A 26,472-nucleotide genomic window follows, 5' to 3' on the forward strand; every position below is an offset into this window, starting at 1 on the left:
TCTCAGAAATTTGCGAAACCATTCCAAACGCTCTACTTTTCCATGGCTACCTCACCAAAAGAAACTTCAGCTCCTGGTTCACCCTCTGCACCATCAAACCAGGAACGACCTGAATTCAATATCCAGCCATACAGATGATTCCTGGTCAAGCCCCTGTTCCTGAAAAACTGGTTCCCAAACGACAACAGGGAGTAAAGATTTCTGAAAACCCTAGCATTGCAACAAGTCCTAGGGAAGTAGACCCGGAGATGGATAAGAAGATCCGCAGTATTGTGAGTAGCATTTTGAAAGACGCCTCTGTTCCTGATGCTGGTGAAGATGTTCCAACATCCTCCACCCCGAATGTTTCTGTGCCTGATGTTGATAAAGATGTTCCAACATCCTCCGCTCCAAATGCTGAAGCCCTCCCTTCACCCAGTGAAGAGGAATCAACAGAAGAAGAGGATCAAGCCTCAGAGGAGACCCCTGCACCACGGGCACCAGAACCTGCTCCAGGTGACCTCATTGACCTTGAAGAAGTAGAATCTGATGAGGAACCCATTGCCAACAGGTTGGCACCTGGCATTGCACAAAGGTTACAAAGCAGAAAAGGGAAAACCCCCATTAAGAGGTCAGGACGAATCAAGACTATGGCACAGAAGAAGAGCACTCCAATCACTCCTACCACATCTAGAAGGAGCAAAGTTGCAATCCCCTCCAAGAAGAGGAAAGAAATTTCCTCATCTGATTCTGATGATGATGTCGAACTAGATGTCTCGACATCAAAGAGGGCCAAGAAATCTGGGAGAAAGGTGCCTGGAAATGTTCCTGATGCACCACTGGACAACATCTCTTTCCACTCCATTGGCAATGTTGAAAAGTGGAAATATGTGTATCAACGCAGACTTGCGGTTGAAAGAGAACTGGGAAGAGATGCCTTGGATTGCAAGGAGATAATGGACCTCATCAAGGCTGCTGGACTACTGAAAACAGTCACCAAGTTGGGAGACTGCTATGAGAGTCTAGTCAAGGAATTCATTGTCAACATTCCCTCTGACATAACAAACAGAAAGAGTGATGAGTATCAAAGAGTGTTTGTCAGAGGAAAATGTGTTAGATTCTCCCCTGCTGTGATCAACAAATACCTGGACAGACCAACAGATGGAGTGGTAGATATTACTGTCTCTGAGCATCAAATTGCCAAGGAAATCACTGCCAAACAAGTCCAGCATTGGCCAAAGAAAGGGAAGCTGTCTGCAGGGAAGCTAAGTGTGAAATATGCAATCCTGCACAGGATTGGAGCTGCAAACTGGGTACCCACCAATCATACTTCCACTGTTGCCACAGGTTTGGGTAAATTTCTGTATGCTGTTGGAACCAAGTCCAAATTTAATTTTGGAAACTATATATTTGATCAAACTGTTAAGCATTTAGAATCCTTTGCTGTCAAATTACCCATTGCCTTCCCAACTGTATTGTGTGGCATTATGTTGAGTCAACATCCCAATATTTTAAACTACACTGACTCTGTGATGAAGAGAGAATCTCCTCTATCCCTGCATTACAAATTGTTTGAGGGGACACATGTCCCAGACATTGTCTCGACATCAGGGAAAGCTGCTGCTTCAGGTGCTGTGTCCAAGGATGCTCTGATTGCTGAACTCAAGGACACATGCAAGGTGCTGGAAGCAACCATCAAAGCCACCACAGAGAAGAAGATGGAGCTGGAACGGCTGGTCAAAAGGCTTTCAGAAAGTGGCATTGATGATGGAGAAGCAGCCGAGGAAGAAGAAGAAGAAGCTGCTGAGGAAGAGGAAGATGCAGCAGAGGATACTGAATCAGATGATGATTCCGAAGCCACCCCATGACCATCAGACCTTTATTTTTGCTTTTTCCTTTTACTAGCTAAAGGGGCATGTCCCTTTGAACAATTGATTACTATGGGTCTGTAATATTTGCACCTTAAGTTCATGCATTCTACTTTTGTCAAATTCTGTCTAAAAAGGGGGAGTAATAGTAGTATTATGCTGGCTATTATGCATGATTTTGAGCAGTAGGATACTATGTATGCAATAGTCGTATTATGCATGATTGATACGATGTATGACAGTAGGATACGATGTATGCATGATTCATGATTTTGAGGGGGAGTTGTATGTATATGACTTTGAGGGGGAGACTGCTGCTGCTGATGATGACTGATGTAAGCTACTAGTAACTGATAGAAGATGCTGCAGTAAGAGCATGAAGACAGGGGGAGCTGAAAGCTGATGTCACGAGAGATGTCTTGACATCCTGGAAAAAACTAGTAGCTGATAGAAGATGCTGCAGTAAGCATGGAGACAGGGGGAGCAGGAGCAGAAAGCTGATGTCACGTGAGATGTCTTGACATCCTGGAAACGACTTGCAACTTGTCTAAACTACAGATTCCGCTGTGCTTGATTACTCTGATAATGGAAGTTGCTGATCCCACTTGCATAACTGCTCGTACCTGCTCAGGAAGTGTCTAAGTATGTTTTAGACAAAATTTGCCAAAGGGGGAGATTGTTAGTGCTTAGCTCTACTGAGTTTTAAAAGATTGGCTAAGATTTTGTTAAAACATAAGCACTTAGACAATGAAGGAAAGCTGGAGTTGCTGCACATGATGTCCAACGTTATGTCAAAGAATAAGATCGGGCTGCACAATGCACAAGGCAAGATGAAATGTCAAATGAAGAATTGTAGCTGCAGGATTCACGATGTCGGATACAATGTCCAGGACATCCTGCCCGAGAATACTGGAGTTGCTGTACAATGCAAGATAAAAGTCAAGTAGTGAAGCTGCAGGATCCACGATGTCGGATACGATGTCCTGACATCCGGCCCGATAATACTGGACATATAATTCTGTTATATCTTTAACAGATTATTGTGCAGTTAGCAAGAGATAAGAAGATCTATCTTTAGGAACGAATTAAAAGATAATTAAAGTTCGAATTTCAAAGTAGAAGAGTTCGTTCAGGGATTAAAGATTAAAGATAAAAACTAAAAGATCAAACTGCATCTTTTAGATCTTTAAGTGCAGATTTTCAGGAAGAATGATAGATCTCATCCAGCACAAGTAGTTGCAGCCCAGAAACGCACACTGCTATATAAACATGAAGGCTGCACGAGTTCTGTACCAAGTCCGGGATTGAAGAGTTATTTTGTGAGTTTTGGGACTTGAGTGTTTTGTGAGCCACCTTGATGTTACTCTAACATCAAGTGTTGGACCTGAGTGTGTAGAGTTGATCTCTAGTGTGTAGAGTTGATCTCTAGTGTGTGGAGTTGATCTCTATTGTTCAGAGAGCAATCTCTGGTGTGTCTTTGAATTGATTGTAAACACGGGAGTGTGGTTGAGAGGGAGTGAGCGGGGTTCTCATATCTAAGAGTGGCTCTTAGGTAGAGATTGCACGGGTAGTGGTTAGGTGAGAAGGTTGTAAACAGTGGCTGTTAGACCTTGAACTAACACTATTTTAGTGGATTTCCTCCCTGGCTTGGTAGCCCCCAGATGTAGGTGAGGTTGCACCGAACTGGGTTAACAATTCTCTTGTGTTATCTTCTTGTTTAAACTGTACACACTGTCAAATATAATCTGCATGTTCTGAAGTGTGATGTCGTGACATCCTGTACGACATCTGTCCCCAGTATCAGAATTTCAAACGTTGTACAACTTTCCATTACATTGCATTGTTTCATATGAAGTCTGCATTTACCGCATTTTAAGACAAAGGTTGCATGCATCTGCATCCTTAAAAATCATGTTAACTGCATAGATTTCCTACATCTAATATCCAGTCGTGTGGATTTGGGATGACCGACCTTCTCGATGAGTCGATCTCTTGCTTTCTCATAAGGGTGAACCCTTGGGTACTAGTACCCTCACCTTCAGAGGAATACATGTCCTCGCCTTTAGAGGGTCATGTACCTTCACCTTCAGAGGACTTCACGTCCTCGCCTCCAGAGGACTACATGTCCTCGCCTTCAGAGGACTACACGTCCTCACCTTCAGAGGGCTACACGTCCTCGCCTTCAAAGGGTCATGTACCTTCACCTTCAGAGGACTACACGTCCTTGCCATCAAAGGGTCATGTACCTTCACCTTCAGAGGACTACACGTCCTCGCCGTCAAAGGGTCATGTACCTTCGCCTTCGTAGGGCTACACGCCCTCACCTTCAGAGGACTACATGTCCTCGCCTTTAGAGGACTACACGTCCTCGCCATCAGAGGACTACATGTCCCCCATTTTCAAAGGGCGACATGCCCTCACCTTTAGAGGACTGCACGTCCTCGCCATCATAGGACTACACTGCCTCGCCTTCAAAAGGCGACACGTTCAGAACTTCAGAGGGCTGCACACCCTCGCCTTTAGAGGGCTATGCGTCCTCACTTTCAATGGGCTCCATATCCACACCTTAAGATAATTTAAAGTCCTCTGCCCTTAAATGCTTAACCGAGACTCGCGCTCCCGGTTAAGGGGCCAGTAGTTTCCTTTTATCAGTTTCTGGGCCACCCCCTAATATTGGAGGGTGACCAACTATGGAAGCACAACCAGAGAGGGAGGCTATCACACAGTTACTATGCATTCCGGGGCAAGATTTCACCCGTGCCGTTGCAAAGAGACGAGTGTGGATCATGCGCACCAACATGACCACTCTTACACAGATATAAATGATGTTGTTACTTAGGAACATTCTGCCCAGCGACCGTAATGCCGATCTCCCCCTGCGGAAGTATCAGTTAGTCTATGTCGTCCCGACATAGGTAGGTATGCATTATTTCCAACTAATTTCTAATGCCATCTACTATTTGCAGGGATCGCGCCCACAAGACACCCAGTGGACCCGGAGACGTCCAACAGGGCCCTGGGTTTCCAGCTCTGGTTACGGGCCTCTATCAGTCCTACAGGGTGCCCGTACCCTCCCGGCAAGGTCATGCCATCCCAACATAGGTAAGTATGCATATGGTTCAAACTGATTTCTGATGTCATCTATTGTTTGCAGGGATCGCGCCCGCAGGACACCCGGTGGACCCAAAGAAGTCCAACAGGGTCCTGGGGTTTCCAACTCTGATTACAGGCCTCTGTCAGTTTTACGGAATGCCTGTCACCCCCAACAAGGTCATTAGGCCCCGCATTAACCGGGCTTTCATCAAGAAGTACTGCGCCCCCTGGCAGGCGCAGGGCGAGACAACACAACAGCATGGGGACGGCTGGCAGCGGGCCATAGATGCACCGCCACCACCTCTAGAGTTCACCTCAGCTCATCCACAAAAAGGTTTGTGTGTTGCCTATGACACAGGGCCGACCAATAGGTAACCAAGTCCAAAGCCAAAGGTAAGCAAAGTACTAGGTCCGTGACCGACAAGTCATAAGGCGTCTAACTCAAGACGTTAAAGAAGCGCTACTAGGAGGCAACCTAGTACCTTTTGAATCTATGCTTGTTATTTGATCACTTTTTATAGTAGGATGCACCTAGTTGCTCATGATCCTAGGAATTTAAATAAAACAAACACAAGCTCAGAAGGTAGTCATACCTCACAAAATATATGTATGTGTGTTTAGGTAGAAAGATACCTTGGATATGCATGTATGTAGCAAAAATACTTCACAAAATATATATATATATGTATGTTTAGGTAGAAAGATACCTTGGATATGCATGTATGTAGCAAAAATACTTCACAAAATATATATGTGTATGTTCAGGTAGCAAGATACCTTGGATATGCATGTATATAGCAAAAATATCTCACAAAACATATATATGTATGTTTAGGTAGCAAGATACCTTGGACACGTATGTATATAGCAAAATACCTCACAAAAATATACATATGTTTAGGTAGCAAAATACCTCATGGAAAAAGAAAAAAAAGAAAGAAGAGAGAGGAAATGAACAAATGATAAATAACTTAAAAAAGAAAAAAAGAGGAAAAGGAAAAGAGAGCAAGTAAGGAAAGAAAAAGAAGGAAGGAAAAAAGAAAATAATTAAAATAAAAAGTTGTCTAGCTAAAAAACAACATGCTTGTGAAAAGAGATAACTTTCAACTTTTCTTTAAACAAAAAATTTCACTGATCATAACCAGTTTTTGAAAAAATGTGTATACACCTAAAGGGTGAATGCTGTGAAAATTTTCCTGAACACCCAAAAATAGACTCGGATGAATGCACAAATTGATAAAAGAACATATTTTGGAAACATTGGGTTGACTTAAAATATAGGAAATGAATCCTGAGCCCTAGCATCACATGACCATAAAAATTTGACAGTTGAGTGTCCACATAGGTGCATGCATGACCAGTTTTGCATAAAATTTCCAAATCATCATTTTTGCATTTGTGTCATGGAAATAATGTGGGGCATCCCTTTTATCCTTGAACCAAACCAAACCCTGACATGTGTCATGTCTAGCCATTTTACAAGCCTTGAGCCAAAAATCCTAACTTACCATAAACTTTGACCCAGGGTGAGAATGCCAATCCTTACCCTCAGAAGAAAAAATGGGAGAAAGCAAAAAAAGAAAAGAAAGAAAGTTCCCAATCAAAGAGTGGGAGAAAGCAAAAAAGAAAAGAAGGAAAGTTCCCAATAAAAGAGTGAGAGAAAGAAAAAAAGAAAAGAAGGAAAATTCCCAAATCAAAGAGTGGGAGAAAGAAAAGGAAGGAAAGAAAATTCCCAATCAAGGATCGAAGGAAAATAGAGGAAATGTGCAGAAAGGTCGTTGGACCAGACGATATTTGAACAATACAGAATTGTCACCAAATAAAAAAAAAGAAGGAAAGGAAACCACAATCTAAAGTGGTCTTCTCCCTTAGATGGCCAACCAAAATCTTGTGCGTCGGTGACTTGTTCGCCTCGCGTAAAACAAAAATAGAAAAGAAAAAGGCCAAAAAACTCAAAGCCAAATTTCCCACCAAAAGAACCCATTCCCAAGAAAAGTCCTATTGATCCATGATCGCGCATGTAATCTTTGATTTGATAGGAAATGATTTGCAAAGTCAAGTCATGACATATCTATGGTTCGGAATTAGGATGAAACACTTACCTGTGTGAGATTGATACACTTTGAGTGAATTTCTTCTGTTTTTGTTGAACCCAGTGTTTCCTATAAATGGTCATTTAGAAGCGAAATGCTAACATCCAAAATCTCATTGGAGGTTATGGGAGGATTTCATTAGCGTACTCTCCTTCCCCGGTAGACAAATTGCTTTTCTCCCAAAAAGCATATGTTGCTTTAATCATTTGGAATATTTGTCTCTTTACTAAAGCATGTTCGCATTTTAGTGAAGAAAACACCGAGACTATTTTTAGTCTCACAAGTTACCCAGAACTACGTAGGTCTGAATTCCTCATTTGAGGATACGTAGGAGCAAGAGCCTCGCTTTTGTCGGCCGCCCCACAATTTCTGTCATATTGACACTGGAGTCACGTGACATGCGGAGATACCCAAGTGGTTGTCCGCACTTTCAAAACTTTCTTTTGCTATCTGTAAGAATAATAGCCTGATAGCATGCAGAGACTAACGTCGTCTTCTGCACCCTTCATTGATCGCGGCCCAACAAGCCCGTTGACAAGCAGAGATTTACGTCATCTTCCGCGCTCACAAGATCTGTCATACTGACATTTGAGTCACGCTGACGGGCGGAAATACCCGAGTGCTTATCCATATAAACATTCTTTTGCTATCTGTAAGACAGAAAGCCTGATAGCATGTAGAGACTAACATCGTCTTCTGCACCCTTCGTCAATCGCGGCCCAACAAGCCCGTTGACACGCGGAGATTTACGTCATCTTCCGCGCTCACAAGATCTGTCATACTGACATTTGAGTCATGCTGACGGGCGGAAATACCCGAGTGGTTATCCGTATAAACATTCTTTTGCTATCTGTAAGACAGAAAGCTCGAGAGCATGCAGAGACTAACGTTGTCTTCTGCACCCTTCGTCAATCGCGGCCCAACAAGCCCGTTGACACGCGGAGATTTACGTCATCTTCCTCGTTCACAAGATCTGTCATACTGACATTTGAGTCACGCTGACGGCTGGAAATACCCGAGTGGTTATCCGTATAAACATTCTTTTGCTATCTGTAAGACAGAAAGCCTGATAGCATGCAGAGACTAACGTCGTCTTCTGCACCCTTCGTCAATCGCGGCCCAACAAGCCCGTTGACACGCGGAGATTTACATCATCTTCCATGCTCATAGGATTTGTCATACTAACATTTGAGTCACGCTGACAGGCGGAGATACCCGAGTGGTTATCCGTATAAACTTTCTTTTGCTATCTCTAAGACTCAAAGCATGATAGCAAGCTGAGTGGATAAACGCGCAGATACATATTCTGCGCCCTTTATCATTCAGGAACAACAAGCTGAGTGGATAAACGCGCAGATACATATTCTGCACCCTTTATCATTCAGGAACAACGAGTTGAGTGGGTAAACGCGTAGAAATAGATTCTGCGCCCATTATCATTCAGATTTCGCATGTTGGGTGATAAACGCGCAGAGACAAATTCTGCGCCCTTTGTCATTCTGCACACCTTTTTGCCACCTAGGCTCGATCGTGTTCAGCAAAACGCAGAGACAAATTATGGTCATTCTGCGTCTTGTATCAACCAAGAGGAACAAGTTCGACAGTATCGGGAAGATGTGTCGGTACTGATCATTTTCAAATTTTTGCAGGTTCCGCTGGCAGGAAGGTTCACTGGCCGAAAGGTGTTTTGCTTGAATGAAATTAGTGTCTTATCTTTACTTCCCTTTTATCTCCAATAAAAGACAAGTAAAGAGGGGCAACTATCATACCCTAATTTCGTCCGGGGACCTTTGCTTGGTGGCATGCAACTTTCATTTGACCATTTTGAGGTACTTGGCACCCATCGTTAGGCGATTCGTGAAGTTCCGTGACATGCCAGAACTCAAAAGGAAGCATCGTCGCACAATTCGTGAGATTCCGTAACATTCCGTAAGTCAAAAAGGGGATGATTATGTGATCCGCAAGGTTTCGTAACATTACGGAAAGAAAACAAGTATCGTTACGAGATTCGTAAGTTTCCGTAACTTTACGAAAAAAGAATCACCAAAAAAAAGGCAGGGGGTGTATTTAGTAAAAGTGTGGGTGCAAATAGAAACCAGGCCCACTTGGGCCCTCCAGAAGATTCCTCCAGAAGGTGGTTGCTTCTAGAGGAAGTCACCTTGCTCGCCTAGGCGAGCTGGGTGGCAAGCATCTCCCCCATTTTCCTATAAATAGGGGGAGAAGTGAAAAGGAATTTTGTTCAGCCCTCTTAGTAATTCAAGAATCACTTGAAATTAGTAAAAAAAATTGGTTCCGTGAAGAAAATCCGAGCCGAGGCGCTTCCGTAACATTTCCGTGGGGATTTTCGCGAAGATTTTCAGCCGTTCTTCGTTCGTTCTTCATCGTTCTTTGGTCTTCAACCGGTAAGTTCTCGAAACTGAGCTTTTCAATTCATTCTATGTACCCTTAGTGGTCCTCATTTGTTTTTACATACTTTTATTTTCATTTCATTTACTTTTCATACCCCCTTTTGACGTGCTTTAGTCATTTGCTTAAGTCATTTTCTCGCCTAAATCAAAAATAAAATAAATTTCCACCGATCGTTTGAATTGTAATATCCGTTAATTTCGTTTAAAATGAAATCCGACCGTTCGGTCATGCCGTAACCATGTTGGAAACCAAAAAAGGGGTAAAATAATAATATAATAATAAAAAATATCTTTTAGTAAAATAAAACAAAAAAATCAATCGGACGTTTCTCTTTGGGATTTTTCTTTCTTAATCGAATTGACTAAAAACCAAAGTGAAACTAAGGCTAAAATCAATTCATAAACCAAACTTTTATCATCACTTAAAAAAGCCATTTTTAAAGGTCCAACGCCTTGAAATGGTCTTTTCCGCTTTTATTAGTTTGGTGTAGGTTTCTAAAAGCCTAAAATCAACACGTAACTTTACTACCTCTTTCAAAAATAAAGAGAACATTAATGGTCCAATGCCTTAATGTCTTCTCTCTTTTCAAAAGAATCAAAAGTTTGTTTAACGGTCCAACGCCTTAAATAACCTTTCATTCAACAAAAACATATCTTGCAAAAAGGATAAAAACAACTTAACCAAACATTTTGTTCACAAAGAACTACGTAGGTCTGATTTCCTTATCATAATTAAGGAATACGTAGGAGCAAGGGAAATACCCTCGTCGACCGCAAAAAGATAAAAAGTACAAAAGAAATAAAGACGTAAAAGGGAACCTAAAAATTGAAGTCATGTTTGCACATTTAATTAAAGGCTGCCGTCTCTTGTGACGGACGCGTGGGGTGCTAATACCTTCCCCGTGCGTAAATACAACTCCCGAACCTTTCACTTAAAGTTCGTAGATCACGTCTTTTCCGGTTTTTCCGACGTTTTCCTCAAATAAACGTTGGTGGCAACTCCGCGCGTATTCCTTTCTTGGAACAAGCACCCGCAAGTCACGCGTTGCCCTCCCGCCGAAGGGTAGGTTGCGACAACTACTTCATGTTAACATTGTTTATTTAAATAATCGATATTAACATGTTGTTAAGATGAATATGTTAACATCGGTTTTGGCAAAACGAATGTTAACTTCAAAGAGTTAACATCGGTTTTTTCAAAACAGATGTTAAGGAGTTGATCTTAACATCGGTTTTTTAAAAAACCAATGTTACCTAGTTGATGTTAACATTGGTTTTCTAAAAACCAATGTTAACATCGGGTATCCTTAAAAAATCGATGTTGTTATGTTTATAAGTTAAAACATTGAAGAAATTTCACAACCCACGTGCTCGAAAACCCTGCACTCGCTCTTCTCTTTCTCCTCCCGCCTGAAATCTGCCAAAAACCGCTCGCTTGACCCCCACATTGTCCCACATTGTTTTCAATACTACCGAAAACCGCTCGCTCAAACCAACAGAACCCCCTGTCGAAGAAAACTCTACACTGCTCTTGGAACTATGGCTCGAACAAAACCCTACATACACTCCTCCACTAGGTACTAGGGTGCCGAAACAGTTCGTGTTTGTCACTTTTCCGTGAGGTACTAGGGTGCTGAAACACTCGTGGGTGCTCAAAGCTCAAAGCTTTCTCCATGAGGTACGTAGGTCAACTTCGTGTTCTTTGTGGGTTGTTGTACTTGTGTGCACGATGGTAGAAGTATGCTAAGTTTGAATGGGTGTTCATGTTTTTATAGTTTTTTATGCTAAGTTGCTACTTCTGTTGATTTGTCTCTGCTTTTTTTCTGCGTGTATCCCATACCCAGCACAAGACCACATAAACCCAATGCTCAAGCTAGCAAAACTGTTGATTTCAGTTACACTTAGATGCTCCACATTCTTAATAAACTACCCAAGCTACTCTTCTCACCAATGATGTTGGTCTAGTTCTGTTATGGCTATTCTGTGACGTATATTGCATTCTATTTTTTTTGGCTTTGAATTCAATAATTTTCATAGAATAGAATGACGAATGTTTTGAAATCTTTGTTTTTCAACCTTGTTTGACTGATTTTTGAATGATAAAACATGTCTAATTTTATTCCACTGGCACGGGTGATAAGTGCTGAGATATATTTCTTTATTAGGTTGAATTTAAAAAATTCACATCTAAGATTAACTGAAATTTGTATGGATTTAAGGTTTAGAAGGAAAAAGTTAATATTTGACACATTAGGGCTAGGTTTGGACTTGAAACTAGAAGCCCTGGATCAACAACTATTGTACTTGTTCCCCTTCTTGTTGAATCATTGTAGTCCTCAGCACCTGGTATGGCTGCATGTAGTGGATGGTAGAAGTATGCTAAGTTTGAGTGGGTGTTCATGTTTTATAGTTTATTCCCTTTGCCGCTACACCAACTCTAAAGTATCTGTTTTTAGCTTATTTTAGGATCCAGTTGTAAGGTATGGGACTTGAGTCCCACATTGGAAGTATGGTATTCCAGTATGGGATATGGGATTTATAAGGCCTTGGGCTCTCCGACTACAATAACTAGCTTTTGTGGTGTGGTTCCCCCAAGGTTCTTACCTAAAAGCAATGGAGCCTATCTCCTTAAAAGAACAGAAGCTGAAAACAAATAAAAGATAGATCTATAGTTCTGTAGATGCACAGAACCTCTAGCCCAAACGCATTCCCTTTTCCTCCCAAATTGATGCCTACCCTTGTGTCTCTGTCTTTCACTAGAGTTCTGCCAATTTGTTCTTGCTTCACATGTGATTTGATGCCCCCAAATTCATTTGCCTATACCAACTCCATGTTGGAGCAGTTTGTTCATGCACAGGAACAAGTTGGCATGCAGCAAAAGTACAATTAAAGTTTATCATCCACACTAAAGTATATGTTTAAATACTATTAAGTATATAGATGAATTGACTTGACTGCATATATAATTTGTTTGGACTAATAGTAATATTGATTGTTGCAGATTCTGTCAAGCTAGCTGGTTGCCTATAATTTGGCTTTCTGTTGCAAATAGCTATGTATTGGCCAGGTTCAGTTTCCATTTCAACTTACCTAACTTGAAACTTTTCGTTTATATTGGCCTTATTTTGTGCTACAATTATAGGATACAACTACTGATAAATTAATTGGTACAGGGAAAACTTCAAGTGTGCGCGAATTCTAATAGTTCCCACTGCCCCTCACTGTTTCAGTTCGAGGTAAGTTTGGTCATTTTGTGATTTTTAGTTTAGTATAGCATACATGTTAAATGTTGTCTCTGCTTCGTCACTGTTTGGGTATGATATATAAGTGTCTTTGTTGTCTCTCTTAAATTCCCTTTTATGAAACCGTTGTGTTCAATGCACCTTACTTGTATTGGGTAAGCTATGATAGTGAAATTTACATATAACAGACTTAAAAAATTATATTCTGAAACTATGGAAACTATGGATGTCCTAATTGGACTCCTTGTGGTTGCTATTGAATGATTTGTAATCTCCTGCAATATCAGTATTTTTCATTTCCTATCTGCCACCTTAATTATTGACCTATTTGTCATCTCCTGCAATAACAAAACATTGTACTATTAGTATTTGTCAAGCAGTTTCTCGAGTTGACAATATATCAAACGTGCTTAGGAAGAGCAAAGTAACATTGTCTTCTTAAAGGGTTCTTTTCTTATGGTAACTGCTTCTCCTTATTGAGAAGAATGTATGAACTTCTTAAAGGCCAAAGTTTTGGAGACGTTATTTACTAGATTAAATTACACTCACACTCCTTGAGGTTTGGTCAAATTTCACTCAATACCCCTCATTTTTTTCTACTCTTACACTATCCGTCTTAATTGTTTGAAAAAAAAACATTACACTTAACAGATGCAATCCTACCCCGCAAGGGCATTGGATAGAAGACTCCAAGTAGATTGGGCCAGAGATCCAAGGGAAGGCCCTAGGGTTCTCATGAGCCTTAGGGTAGATTTTGAGCCCATGGGCTAAGTATGAGCCCGCTTATCTTTGTAAATATTAGAATAGGTTTTTCCTTCGTTAGGGCCTTGTATTTTGGCCATTCTAATAGTATAGGGTTTTAGCCTTGTATTTAGAGGCATTTTGAGTAGTCTTTGTAGTAGAGAATTTTTTGTATTTTCATGTATTTTGTCATAGGGGTGAGCTTAGCTATTATAGGGGGTGTGTAGCTAAGCTCTAGTTTCTCATCTCAAGGAGGTGAGCTTAGCTATTAGAGAGGTGTGTGTACCTAAGCTCTAGCTTCTTTAGGAATCTTCTCAAGGAAGCTTCTCAAGGAGGTGAGCTTAGTTATTAGAGGGGTGTGTGTAGCTAAGCTCTAGGTTCTCAAGGAAGTTTTCTCAAAGAAGCTTCTCAAGGAAGTTTTCTCAAGAAAGCTTCTCAAGGAAGCTACCTAGTCAATAAATAGAAGCATGTGTAACACTTGTTGTAACTTTGATGAATGAAAGTCTTATGAGACACACTTCAAAGTTCCACTTCTCTCCCTCTTTTATTCATTCAATTTCGTGCTCCCCCCTTCTCTCTTTCTTTTCTTGCATTAAAGCATCCTCTTCAAGCTTCTTATCCAAGGCAATTCTTGGTGGTGAAGCTCCTTCTTCCTTGGCTTATTCCCTAGTAGATGGTGCCAGCCCTCTCCTCTTCTCCTTTGCCTTTCGTTGCATCTCCATGGTGTAAAATCACCATTGAAGGACCTCATTGAAGCTCAAAGATCCAGCCTCCATAGATGCTCCACAAGAAAGCTTCCATAGAGCCCAAAGTATGAAGAACCTCAGGATTTGAGATCAAATCCTTTCCAAGGTTGAGGGAATGATGCAATCCTACCTCACAAGGGCATTGGATAGAAGAATCCAAGTAGATTGGGCCAGAGATCCAAGGGAAGGCCCTAGGGTTCTCATGAGCCTTAGGGTAGATTTCGAGCCCATGGGCTAAGTATGAGCCCGCTTATCTTTGTAAATATTAGAATAGGTTTTTCCTTCATTTGGGCCTTGTATTTTGGCCATTCAAGTAGTATAGGGTTTTAGCCTTGTATTTCGAGGCATTTTGAGTAGTCTTTGTAGTAGGGAATTTTTTGTATTTTCATGTATTTTATCATGGGGGTGAGCTTAGCTATTATAGGGGGTGTGTAGCTAAGCTCTAGTTTCTCATCTCAAGGAGGTGAGCTTAGCTATTAGAGAGGTGTGTGTACCTAAGCTCTAGCTTCTTTAGGAATCTTCTCAAGGAAGCTTCTCAAGGTAGGTGAGCTTAGTTATTAGAGGGGTGTGTGTAGCTAAGCTCTAGCTTCTCAAGGAAGTTTTCTCAAAGAAGCTTCTCAAGGAAGTTTTCTCAAGAAAGCTTCTCAAATAAGCTACCTAGTCTATAAATAGAAGCATGTGTAACACTTGTTGTAACATTTATGAATGAAAGTCTTATGAGACGCACGTCAAAGTTCCACTTCTCTCCCTCTTTTATTCCTTCAATTTCGTGCTCCCCCCTTCTCTTTTTTCTTCCTCCATTGAAGCATCATCTCCAAGCTTCTTATCCAAGGCTCATCTTGGTGGTGATGCTCCTTCTTCCATGGCTTATTCCTTAATGGATGACGCCTCCTCTCACCTCTTCCCCTTTATCTTCAGCTGCATCTCCATGGTGGAAAATCACTATTAAAGGACCCCATTGAAGCTCAAAGATCCAGCCTCCATAGAAGCCCCACTAGCAAGCTTCCATCATTAACCCCCCTAATTTTATTAAAAACATTACATTGCATACGCTTGTAAGAGATGTGGTTGTAAATATTAAAAAACATGAGTTGCGTCATGAGTGCAATATAAAGAAATCATAAGGAGTGTCAGTATAATTTACTTTTCTACTATAAAAAGAAGATACTAGGGGGGGAAATCTGGATTGAATTAATTTATTAGGATGTCAAATGCTACAACTGAAATATGATGTTTAAGTCAAATTTTCATCAATAAAAAGATAAATAATAATAATAATAAAACCAGAATCTTAATGTACCTTGTAAGCCCAATCAGGATAGAAAAAGTCCTCAGCACCAAAGGACATGTCAAGATTTCGCCTGCCACCAATGATCTCTAAAAGAAGCATTCCATAGCTGGAAACGTCAGTGTCGCAACGTGCCCTTCGCGGGCGAGCGAGGGCGAGGCTCACGGGTGCGCTTTCCAAAGGAGGAAAGATGCGCGGAGTCTCCACCAATGTTTATTTGTGGGAAACGTCGGAAAAACCGAAGGAAACCGGTCGAAATGAAAATTCTAAGTTCGGGAGTTGTATTTACGTTTGAGGAAGGTATTAGCACCTCTCACGTTTGTCTCAAAGGACAACAGCCTATTTTTTAGAATTGTGGAATTGTGTTATCTTAACTTTTATTTGTTTTTATTTTTTGAGGTCGACAAAAGCGGGGCTCTTGCTCCTACGTACCCTCCATCGCAGAGGAAATCAGACCTACGTAGTTCTTCCTTATGCGTGAATCAAGTGATTATTTTTACTTGAGGAGTGATCATTTTAAGGCGTTGGACCTTAAAAATGATCCTTTTTACTTAGTAAGAAACTGAAATGATAAACTTTCAAAAAACTATTTTTGTGGACGAGCTTGACTAGGCGAGTTTGATTTCAGCCTTAGTTTCACTTTAGTTATTAGTCAATTCAATTAAGAATGAGAAATCCCAAAGAGAAAACGTCCGATTGATTTTTCGCTTTACTTTACTAAAAGGTATTTTTTGATTATTATATTATTATTTTACCTCTTTTTTTGATTTCCAACGTGGTTACGGCATGACCGAACGGTCGGAATTCATTTTAACAGAAATTAACGGATGATACAATTCAAACGATCGGTGGGAATTTATTTTATTTTTAGATTAGGCGAGAAATGACTTAAATAAATGGCTTAAGCACGTCAAAAGGGGTATAAAAAGTAAATGAAATCTTGGTTTGAGGTACTTACCCGTTGAAGATTGAAGAAGACAAAGAACGAACGATGAATCTTGAAGAACGGTCGAGAATCTTCGCGTAATTACTCACGGAAACATTACGGAAGCGCCTCAGCTTGGATTTTCTTCACGGAACTAATTTTCCTCAGCTATTTCGAGAGAGAGAGAAGTGCCTAAGGGGCTGAACCCTTTTCTTCTTCACTTCTTCCCCTATTTATAGCAAAATAGGGGAGAAGCTTGCCGCCCAGCTCGCCCAGGCGAGCAAGGTTGCTTCCTCCAGAAGCAACAGCCTTCTGGAGGAATCTTCTGGAGGGCCCAAGTAGGCCTGGTTGCTATTTACACCCCCATTCTATTTTTTTGGTGATTCTTTTTCCGTAATGTTACGAAACTTTACGAATTTTGTAACGATACTTATTTTTCTTCCGCAAGGTTACGAATCCTTACGGATTATGTATTTACTCTTTTTTTAGCTTTCGAAGAAGTTACGGAAACTTACGGATTGCGCAAAAACACATCTTTTCGATTTCCGCCACATTACGGAATTTCACGGATTGCGCAAGCCTGCTTCCTTTTGATTTTTGACACGTCTCGGGACTTCATTCATTGTGCAACCAAGGACGCCAAGTGTCTCGAAGCGGCCAATCAAACGTTGTATATCATCAAATAATAATCCTCGGAAAAAATTAGGGTATGACAGTTGCCCCTCTTTACTTGCCTCTCATCGGAGATAAGAGGAAAGCAAAGATAGGACACTGATTTCGTCCGTCCTGCCCTTTCCGTGATGACGACTCTTGTCTCTACTCCTTCTCTTTTTCTTCTGCACAAAACAAAATACAAACAACTACAAGAACAACGAATATAATATACATATACACATATACACATATGACAGCGAAGAAACCGATCCGGAAAACAACAGAATAATGTGTTTCCCAGTCACCAGAGACTTCGCGCTTGACAATGGAGGACACATGAACAGCGCTAGGCAATGACATTAATGGAGCTCTACAAATGGAGAGAATGGAGGATTGCCTTGAGGGTCCGCACTTAGGCAATCATGAAACACAACTCCAAACTCGAAAGTGGAGGACACATAAACAGCGCTAGGCAATAACATTCATGGGGCTCCGAAAAAGGGTGAGAATGGAGGATTGCCTTGAGGGTCCTCACTTAGGCAATCATGAAACTCAGCTCCAAACTTCAAAGTGGAGGACACATGAACAGCCCTAGGCAATAACATTCATGTGACTCCGAAAAAGGGTGAGAATGGAGGATTGCCTTGAGGGTCCTCACTTAGGCAATCATGAAACTCAGCTCCAAACTCGAAAATGGAGGACACATGAACAACCCTAAGCAATAACATTCATGTGGCTCTGAAAAAGGGTGAGAATGGAGGATTGCCTTGAGGGTCCTCACTTAGGCAATCATGAAACACAGCTCCAAACTCGAAAATGGAGGACACATGAACAGCCCTAAGCAATAACATTCATGTGGCTCCGAAAAAGGGTGAGAATGGAGGATTGCCTTAAGGGTCCTCACTTAGGCAATCATGAAACACAGCTCCAAACTCGAAAATGGAGGACACATGAACATCCCTAAGCAATAACATTCATGTGGCTCCGAAAAAGGGTGAGAATGGAGGATTGCCTTGAGGGTCCTCACTTAGGCAATCATGAAACACAGCTCCAAACTCGAAAATGGAGGACACATGAACAACCCTAAGCAATAACATTCATGTGGCTCCGAAAAAGGGTGAGAATGGAGGATTGCCTTGAGGGTCCTCACTAAGGCAATCATGAAACTCAGCTCCAAACTCAAAAGTGGAGGACACATGAACAGCCCTAAGCAATAACATTCATGAGGCTCCGGAAAAGGATGAGAATGGAGGATTGCCTTGAGGGTCCTCTCTTAGGTAATCATGGAACACGGCTCCAAACTCGAAAATGGAGGACACATGAATGACAACGCAATTCATTCATGTGGCTCCGGAAAAGGATGAGAATGGAGGATTGCCTTGAGGGTCCTCTCTTAGGCAATCATGGAACACAACTCCAAACTCGAAAATGGAGGACACATGAATGACAACGCAATTCATTCATGTGGCTCCGGAAAAGGATGAGAATGGAGGATTGCCTTGAGGGTCCTCTCTTAGGCAATCATGAAACACAGCTCCAAACTCGAAAATGGAGGACACATGAACAGCCCTAAGCAATAACATTCATGTGGCTCCGAACAAGGGTGAGAATGGAGGATTGCCTTGAGGGTCCTCACTTAGGCAATCATGAAACTCAGCTCCAAACTCAAAAGTGGAGGACACATGAACGAAAACGCAGTTCATGGGGCTCCGGAAAAGGGGTTGGCGGGACCGAACGGTCCACCGGGTTTTTCCACCTAAAAGGATAACATGCTTTTTGCAAAGAAAAATAAATCATTCGCGAGAGCACCACATCTTAGAGAAACAATATACTTGTGCCAAGGGTAATCTTCCTTGTAACCGAGAATGAAGGGTAGGATGTCAACTTCTAGCTTTCAAATGAACACGCAGGGAAACATCGGGCTAAGCTGAAAATAAATCCCTCATAGTATATAAAACTCACAAGGCAAGTGTTTTATCCTATTCCCAAACCATAACTGCACCATGACTCTATTTTGCACACGATTTCCCATCGAATCAAAGATCAAACGCACGATCACGGACCAATAGGATTTTCTTGCAGATAGTGTTTTTTGGAGAGGAAGCTGGGTGTTTCGGTTTTTTTTCTCTTTGTTCATGTGGGGTGGGATATTGCCAGTCAAGAATGATTATGAGTGGCAACCTGGCTTTGAAGAATTTCTATATTCTTTCTTTCATTGATCGAGAATCGCTTCTTTTCCCTTTTCACCTCTTTTCGTTCTTTGATCGGGAATCCTTCCTTTTCTTTCTTTTGTTCCTTTCTTTATTTTCATCTTTTTCTTTTCTTTCTTTCCATTTCTTCCTTTTCTTTCTTTTCACTTTTCTTTCCCCATCCCTTTCTTTCTTTTCACTTTTCTTTCCCCATCCCTTTCTTTGGGAAATCGGGTTTTAGCATTCTATTCGCTCTCCCTTGAGGAGATTCTGCTGTCCTTTGCTTCGGGGGAAAGAATGAGGATTCCCTTTTTTACAGGCCAAGGTTCAAAAAGGTCTAAGGTTGTGTTTCGATGGGGTCTTTCATCGTGGGAACCCAATCTTGATATCTGGGGCAAAACAAATTTGGGTGACGAGGTGTCGGTCTCGGGCCGAACTTCCACATTATTCCATAAGGCACGCGTGACAATGATGATTTGGAAACTACGTGCAAAATTAGTCATGGCTACAGCCAGGTGGGCACTCAAGCTTCCTGTTTATGGCATTGTGATTCTACGGTTGGGAATTTATACAAACAGACCCAACGTTTCCAAATTACGTTCTTTCATCAGTTCAATGCATTCATCCATCCTTATCTCGGTTCATTCCGGAAAATAAACTCTTAGCATCAGTCCCTTGTTTCCAGAAGATGCGTTTGCTCTTTACGAATAATTTATACTTCTTAACTATAACATGTCAACCTTCGCGGTGTTTCTTTCTCTTTACTTTTTGTTTAATTTTTATATATGTTCACTAAAACTATACACCTATGATCCTTTATGAGGAAAATCTTTCTTTGTACATCTATATTTTTATACATGACAAACATTTTCTGTACACGCATTAGAACTCTTCTTTTTACGTCACACGGTCTATATACAAACCCTATTTACATTCAAAGATTTTTCATTTTTCCCAACACACACTCATAGTTCACACAAAAGTTTCTTCATATACGCTTGTTACTCACACACATAAGAATTCCTTTCCACGCATCATTTACACAAAAACCTTCTATACACATTTTCCTTTTACACACATGTATAGATGAAAACCTTTTTCTTTTCTTTATGAACATGACTTTTATTCACAACGCTTCTTTCTTTTTATTAGGATTTTTGGTTCACTTTATTATTAGGACGAAGTCCCTAAATAAAAAGCTCTACAGGGTTCCGAAATTTCAACAAACACTATTGACAACAATGAAACAAGTACCGACGTAACAACTCAAACGATATATATGTACAAAAAAAAAGTCAAAACATGAAACAAACGTTAGTCCCTTAGTTAAACAAAAATAAGATGATATGTAACAGAAAAAAACAAATGGAAACAAAAAGAAATATGAATCAAGAGATCTCCCAATCATGTGGCCCCGCTCCCTCCTAAGAAATCCAGTAAATCGGTCATCTCCTCGTCCTCGCGGGCCTCATCTGCCTCGTCGGGAGCCTCTACTGGTGCCTCCGCTGGTGGCTCTCCTGCCCGGGCCTCAGGCCAATCTCCAGGCCATGCGACCTCTGCCCTGAACTGGTACGGAGTAAGGCACGGAAAAGAAGTAAAGCCCTGGCCCTGCAGGCTGAGACTCATCTGATAAAGACAATCATGGGTCTGTACATGTGCCCGGTGGTTGGCCGCCTGCTGGCGAACCAAATGCCGCAAATACTGCTCCATATCAAACAATCCGGCTGGATCAGCCTGATAAGGTGGCGGCGCGTCCGCGGCCGGTGGTGCATCACCCTGGACCTGTCTCTGCGTGCAGTACTTCTCAATAAAAGCTCGGGTGATGGGCGGCCGAATCACCTTGCTAGGTGTGATGGGGACGCAGAACGACTGGCAGAGTCCTGTGATCAAGGCGGGAAATCCCAGGGCCCTGTTGGACTTATCCGGGTCCAGAGGGTGCTTGGTAGGTGCCATACCTGCAAATATATAGATGGCATCAACGATTAACTGAGCCACATGAATGCTCATCCGCGTCAGGATGGCGTACACCAACTGACACTTCGGCAAGGGGAGGTCGGAATTATGATCGCTGGGCAGGATGTTGCTGAGCAGCAAAGTCATCCATATCTGAGTCAGGGTGGTCATGTTGGTGCGCATGATCCGCACCCGTCTCCCGACAGCAGTCCGGGCAAAATCTTGCCCCGGTATACATAGCAACTGGGCGATGGCCTCCTCCTCGAACCCATCGGACCGGTTCCTCCTCTGGCCATACTCGCACTCCTGGCCCTCTTCCAACACTAAAGGATATCCCAGGAGCTGGGCGATAGCATCTGCATCGAACGGGATCCACTGACCCCTCACCTAAGACCTCATATCACGCACGCCCTCCTCTGTTGGCCAAGCATTGGCATAAAATTCGAGGACTATGTCTAGATCGAACTTGGCCATGGGGGTGACTAGCGATGCCCACCGCCGGCGAACTATCTCCTCCTGGAAATCGGTATACTCGTCGTCCCTGAGCTGGACGCGTCGCTCCCGGAGAAATGACCATCCCTTGATGGCCTCGAAGCCCTACTGGTGTTCAGCGCTCCTAAAGCGGTGACTATCATACTCGGGAGCAGAACTGGTTCGTTCGGCCGCTTTATCCTTCCTGGATCTCTTTGAGACAAGTTTCCTCGGGGCCATCTCCTGTAAGAACAAACATTTGGAAGTTAGTTTTACAAGATAATGCTTATCTTTAACGCAAAGATGTCGTGCTAATCCCTCTGATGGAGAACGGACTCATGTAATCCATTTATGCACACGTGTATGTGTAGAAAATATCCTATTATTTATATCAACATACAAGGATATTCAAAACATTCTAGTTACCACACATATATATTTTTTCGGAAAGAATACTTACACGCATGCTCAAGGTATTATGCCAAAATTACATATGTTCATATCATAACTATTTCGCTACCACAAACTATCCACACACATTTGAAGTACACCATACAAATTTTTATTGTTTTTCTCATGCATATTGGAAAGCTAATTACATCCTGCACACATTTGAATTCAAAAAGGGCATTCCATGTTATCATACATTCATTTAGGAAAACAATTTATTCATACTTGGCGAGGAATTTTATGCCCCTTATATTTACACACACATATCTACACACCATTGAAAAGCATTTCCCACGTTACTTAGGTGCAAAGTACCAATCATGGGGCAGCCCAAATTCTTACAAACAAGTCCCTATTTTCATGCTTTTCTAATTCTAAAACCCAAATTTTTGATTCCTAGCCATAAGCATGTTTCCTTGCATTGAAGCTACAAGTTTGGGTTCCTAAGCTTGGGATTGCATTTGGGCATCTATTTTGACTTTCCTATGCTGTCTCTACATAGATAAAACAGCCCCACCATCCCAATTTTGCAAAATCATATTCATATATCATTGGGGTGTTTCACCGAGCACTTGGTGGGCGCACGTTTGGACACAAATTGCAAGAGAATGGGGACAATGTGGCATGCCCCATTGCTTCAGAATACAACATAGGCCTAAGGCCTTCTCATTCAAATCCTTAATTCAAGAAAACAAGCATAAAAAACAAACCAAAACTGCCCCACAAATACAAGCACATTCCCACAATTTGGAGCACCAAAAGGTGAAGAAAATATACCAATGGGAAGCTGAAAACATCAAGGATTGAATACTTACTTGTTGGAGTGAACAATAACACCAAGAATGAAAGCAAAAGGCAACCAAAAGTGGCTTGAGGGAGCAAGAACCGCAAGCCTTCGTGAGTCCTCTCTTTTGAATGAGGGGGGGAAAGTTTTTGGGATACAAAAACGTTCCCCTCCCTCGTTTTTATATTCTGAATGCAGGGGTTGCTCGCCCAGGCGAGCTAACCTGCCAATTTTTTTTTTTAAGGGTGCATTAACCATGCCCCCCCTCTCTCTTATGGACTAGAGTTTTGCCTATTTGAGCCTACTTAAGTTAGAATTAGGCGTTGATTATTTAAAAACAAACATTAGTAGTAAAATACTGCGAATTCAAAGGATACTGGGCTGCCTTGCAGCGACGTTCGCTGCTCGTTTAGCGCCGGGAAGGGGCAACGATTGGTCGGTCGTGACCCCATACCCACTTGCATCCGTCCCTATGTACCTGCAAGTAGGAAACAAAAAATTTGTTTCTAATCGTGTCCGGTCATCATCTTACCTTGGTTGATTGACGCAGTCAACTTGTCTTGACTTCTAACTATGACCTAAGACGATTCTGCTCCTTGCTATCACAAGATATGCATGTGCATGTGCATGTATGAATGTTTCTAATGCGATGATTTTATTTTAGTGAAGGCTGGTTAGGTTCAATTTTAAATAAGCGTTTGGGGCACCCCATACACCGAGCGAAGAGGGCTCATGCCTATAACGAATCTAAAACACAAAGTTTGAAACCAAAGGGAGGACTAAAACCTCACCTATATTTTCCTCTTTTTAAAAGAACAAGAACAAATACAGAGGAAAGGAATCTCTAGAGGAAACCAGGAAGAACAAAAACTCAGAATTAAAAGAACATGCAACGGTCCCCTCGATTGCCCCAGATCTCAAGCGTAATATCGTTTAACTACATCGGAGTTCATGGGCTTAGGCAATTCCTCGCCATCCATGTGGGCGAGTATCAGAGCACCCCCAGAAAAAGCTCTTTTCACCATGAAAGGTCCTTCATAATTCGGGGCCCACTTGCCTCGATTATCTTTAACAGTGTGGGACATCTTCTTCAGCACGAGGTCCCCCTCGTTGAACTTGCGCGGGCGTACGTTCTTGTCGAATGCGTTCTTTATCCTTCGTTGATACAAATGCCCATGGCTCATGGCGGCCAAACGCTTACCTTCAATAAGGTTAAGTTGGTCGTAGCGCGCTTGAGCCCACTCTGACTCTTCTAGGCCTGACTCCGCCATTATCCTCTGAGAAGGAACCTCTACCTCAAATGGGAGTACTGCCTCCATCCCATAAACCAAGGAATACGGCGTTGCCCCAGTAGAAGTTCGCACCGAGGTTCTATACCCGTGTAGGGCGAAAGGCAACATCTCATGCCAATCTTTGTATGACACTGTCATCTTTTGAACAATCTTCTTGATATTCTTATTCACAGCCTCTACAGCTCCATTCATCTTTGGCCGATAAGGGGTAGAGTTATGATGTTGGATCTTGAAGTCTTCGCACATCTCCTGCATCATTTTATTGTTCAGATTGGTGCCATTGTCAGTAATGATCTTCCTGGGGAGTCCGTATCGACAAATCAACTCCTTCTTTATGAATCTAACTACCACATTCCTTGTGACGTTAGTATAAGAAGCTGCTTCGACCCATTTGGTGAAGTAATCTATCACCACAAGAATGAAGCGGTGACCATTCGACGCTTTGGGTTCTATGGCCCTAATGACATCTATTCCCCACATAGAAAAAGGCCAAGGGGCGGACATAACATTCAGAGGATGTGGCGGAACATTGACGTTGTCCGCGTATGCCTGACATTTATGACACTTCCTTACATGAGCGCAACAATCACTTTCCATGGTGAGCCAATAATAACCGGCCCTAAGGATTTTTCTGGCCATAGCATGCCCATTGGCATGTGTCCCAAAGGAACCCTCGTGGATCTCCTCAATCATGAAGTTCGCCTCTTTGGCATCTTCGCATCGTAGGAGGGTCATGTCGTGGTTTCGTTTGTACAGGATGGTACCACTTACAAAGAAACCAGTAGCCAATCTCCTCAACGTCCTTTTGTCATTGTCAGAAATCCCTGGTGGGTATTCTTTGTTCTCGACATACTGCTTGATGTCGAAATACCACGGTTTCCCATCCCGCTCTTCCTCTATTGCATAACAATATGCCGGCCTGCCTTGGGATTTGAATTCGATGTACGGCAGATCCCCGTGTGGGGCAAGTTGAAACATGGATGCCAGGGTGGCTAGTGCATCAGCCATTTGATTCTCTTCCCGAGGTATGTGGTGGAAGGAAATGTCGTCAAAGTACTTGGCTAACCTCAAGATGTGAGTTTTATAGGGTATCAACTTCGAATCCCTAGTTTCCCATTCTCCTTTCAACTGGCGTATCACCAAAGCTGAGTCTGCATACACCTTGAGTAGTTTTACATCAAAATCAATGGTCACCTGAACCCCGAGGGCACATGCTTCGTACTCGGCCATATTGTTGGTACAATCAAAACCTAGTCTAGCTGTGAAAGGAATACACTGATCATCCGGGGATACAAGGACTGCCCCTACTCCGTGGCCCAAAGCATTAGATGCCCCATCGAAAACAAACAATCCATTTATCTATGTCCTCGTGTGTCCACTTCTCTTCAAACAGAGCCATGATATCTTCATTTGGGAACTCGGGGTGCATCGGCCTATAATCCTGGAGGGGTTGCTGGGCCAAATAATCTGCTAAGGCACTTCCCTCTACTGCCTTTTAGGTGACGTAAACGATATCGAATTCAGACAATAGTACCTGCCACCTAGCGATTCGTCCTGTGAGGGCTGGTTTTTCAAAGATGTATTTCACGGGATCCATTTTGGAAATAAGCCACGTGGTATGGCTGAGCATGTACTACCTAAGCCAATGTGATGCCCATACCAGAGCACAACACGTCCTTTCCAACACTGAGTAATTCATCTCACATGCGGTAAACTTCTTGCTCAGATAGTAGATGGCTTGCTCCTTTTTCCCAGAATCATCATGCTGACCCAGCACGCACCCCATAGACTCGTCCAACACGGTCATGTACAGGAAAAGAGGCCTTCCTGTTATAGGTGGCATGAACACCGGGGGATTTGCGAGACTCTGTTTGATCTTCTCGAAGGCCTCTTGGCAGTCACTATTCCATAGGACCGCTTGGTTCTTACGTAACAGTTTAAAAATGGGCTCACAGGTAGGGGTGAGTTGCGAGATAAATCTCGCGATATAATTCAACCAGCCCAAAAACCCCCGAACCTGCTTCTCCGTGCGGGGTTCCGGCATTTCAAGGATGAACTTCACTTTCTCGGGATCTATCTCTATCCCTTTCTGACTTACGATAAATCCTAGCAGCTTCCCCGACTTCACCCCAAAGGTGCATTTGGTTGGGTTTAGTTTTAATTGGTATTTCCGCAACCTTCCGAACAGCTTACGCAGATTGACAAGGTGTTCGCCCTCAGTCCGAGACTTGGCAATCATGTCATCTACGTAGACCTCTATTTCCTTATGCATCATGTCATGGAACAACGCCACCAT

The sequence above is a fragment of the Glycine max genome, chromosome 19 (assembly GCF_000004515.6).
Source record: "Glycine max cultivar Williams 82 chromosome 19, Glycine_max_v4.0, whole genome shotgun sequence".
In the NCBI taxonomy this organism is placed as follows: domain Eukaryota; kingdom Viridiplantae; phylum Streptophyta; class Magnoliopsida; order Fabales; family Fabaceae; genus Glycine; species Glycine max.